The sequence below is a fragment of the Lucilia sericata genome, unplaced genomic scaffold, assembly GCF_015586225.1.
Source record: "Lucilia sericata isolate MDLA Ls3-8-SP2 unplaced genomic scaffold, ASM1558622v1 Contig000464F_arrow, whole genome shotgun sequence".
In the NCBI taxonomy this organism is placed as follows: Eukaryota; Metazoa; Arthropoda; class Insecta; order Diptera; family Calliphoridae; genus Lucilia; species Lucilia sericata.
The window spans coordinates 6,012-8,988 of record NW_023994479.1 but is presented as its reverse complement, the minus strand read 5'-3'; positions in this window follow the sequence as shown (position 1 = coordinate 8,988).

Sequence of the window (2,977 nt, the reverse complement as noted above, 5' to 3'; positions counted from 1 at the left end):
TAGATAGATAGATAGATAGATAGATAGATAGATAGATAGATAGATAGATAGATAGATAGATAGATAGATAGATAGATAGATAGATAGATAGATAGATAGATAGATAGATAGATAGATAGATAGATAGATAGATAGATAGATAGATAGATAGATAGATAGATAGATAGATAGATAGATAGATAGATAGATAGATAGATAGATAGATAGATAGATAGATAGATAGATAGATAGATAGATAGATAGATAGATAGATAGATAGATAGATAGATAGATAGATAGATAGATAGATAGATAGATAGATAGATAGATAGATAGATAGATAGATAGATAGATAGATAGATAGATAGATAGATAGATAGATAGATAGATAGATAGATAGATAGATAGATAGATAGATAGATAGATAGATAGATAGATAGATAGATAGATAGATAGATAGATAGATAGATAGATAGATAGATAGATAGATAGATAGATAGATAGATAGATAGATAGATAGATAGATAGATAGATAGATAGATAGATAGATAGATAGATAGATAGATAGATAGATAGATAGATAGATAGATAGATAGATAGATAGATAGATAGATAGATAGATAGATAGATAGATAGATAGATAGATAGATAGATAGATAGATAGATAGATAGATAGATAGATAGATAGATAGATAGATAGATAGATAGATAGATAGATAGATAGATAGATAGATAGATAGATAGATAGATAGATAGATAGATAGATAGATAGATAGATAGATAGATAGATAGATAGATAGATAGATAGATAAGATAGATAGATAGATAGATAGATAGATAGATAGATAGATAGATAGATAGATAGATAGATAGATAGATAGATAGATAGATAGATAGATAGATAGATAGATAGATAGATAGATAGATAGATAGATAGATAGCCTGTTTATTTATTTAGTTACTTAATGTAATTCTTTTCAAATTAATTCAAGGGAATCAAATGGAATTTGATTAAGTATACATTCTGTCCCACTGTAGCACCTTTTCCTTAACAAAGAAAACATTTTAAATTAACTAACCGAAGTGTTAAAAGCTTAGTAACAATATATATAAATATGCCTCCAGGAGTTTGGATTAAAATTTACCAAAACAAAATCATATTGTTTTCATTTTATTGTTTCAGGCAAAAAAAGTGGCAAGAAAACAAATGACATCAGTTTTGAAATGGTTATCAACAATAATGACATGGTTAATAAATTATTTATTCATACAATTAAATACAACTAACAACATTAATCATCACACTATGGGATAAACACAAAATAAAAGATAAACTCTGACAGACGTACGTATAGAAAGACTCATCTCTTAGATTAGTAGTCATTTATTTTATTACAGAAATTTTTTTTTTTTTTTTTTTTTATTTCATATAAAGAAAAGAAATCGTTTTATCATAAAACTTACGGGAAATCTAAACAACAACAAGCGTCTAACAAACTAAACTTTTTATTTAAAAAACTATTTTGTTTTTACAAAGAAGTTGAAAAAAAAAACAAAACATTCAAGTTAAAACATAAATCAATTAAATTAACATCTTATGCTAATAAGATTTCTTAAACAAAACTAATTTAAATTTAAACAAATGAAAAGAAAATTTATATACATTTGTTATTTATTTATTTATTTTTTTTTTCTTTTTCATTTCTACAATTTATTAAGTTGGCAACAGTCAACGTATTTTTTTACTTTTATATTTAAATTTTTAATATTTTTTTTTTTTGTTTCATAAAAATATAAAAAAATGATTTATTAATGTTTTCATTTAATTAGTGTATTTGTTGTTATTTTTTTTATTATTATTTCATTTCTGGTCTTTTGGCGCTTAAAACCATATAAATATAAATATTAAAAGAACATGTTGATATTGACCTTTTCACAATTTTTTCTAATAGAGTAGAGATTTTTTTTCCAAACTTTCTAGTTTTTGGCTTGAAACAGGTTGTTTCGTTTATGGTCTAAACCCACATAATAATATTTTATTGATTATTTTTTCAAAAGGTGGTATTTTTATCATTAATATTGAAGACCAGAAAATTTTATAAATTTCTAATTATAATTCATAATTTTAGTGGTTTTTTATTGTTCTAGTTGAGTAAGGAAATAAAAAAATAACTGTGTTGAAATTGCAGTTAATAAAGCTATTTTTAGTTTCATATTTATATATACCAAACGATCTGTATATTATGTCAGGAACACTTCAAAAGACTTTCAGATTAGAAGAGGATATAGCGCATAGGGGGAACAAGCATATTCCTGATTCTTACTTATCCTTGCTTTCATAATCTCTAGCTGCTTAGTCCCATAAACGACTGATAAAGTTATTAGAGAAACTTTGTATACAATACTACGTGTCACACTGTTTTCCATATGCATGAAAATCTTAAATAAACATTTTGCACATTTAAATAAAAACAACCAATAGGTAACTACACTTTACTAAATAAATAAAGTATAGACGATGTTAAAATGAACGGTGGAAAAACTACACCTAATCATAGTAGCCGATACAATATGAATACACTCTTGAGAGTTGTTAACAGAACTTGTAAAAGCTAAATTCTTGTGATCTATATTAGAGGTTGCCGAGAGAACCAATCAAACAAATTTATGACGAGATATCGGAATTTGGGCTTTCTTGGCGAGCGTAGCCCACACCGTCTATCATGTTGATAATACAATCTTCAGTAAGTATTTCTATAAGAAGTCTTAATAAGCTCCTGTCAAAGAACCAAATGTTACTTGTACAAAATGTGGTAACTGTAAATTTCCCAGATAAACAAATGTTAGTATGTAAGTCATATAGGATATGCCACGCCCACTATATTTGGTACGACCATGTCATTAACATTAATACTCTAATGAATATATTCACACAAATTCTGGTATTGAGGGATGCCGCGCCCACTGTTGATAGTTCGCCCATTTTCTCCCCCAAACT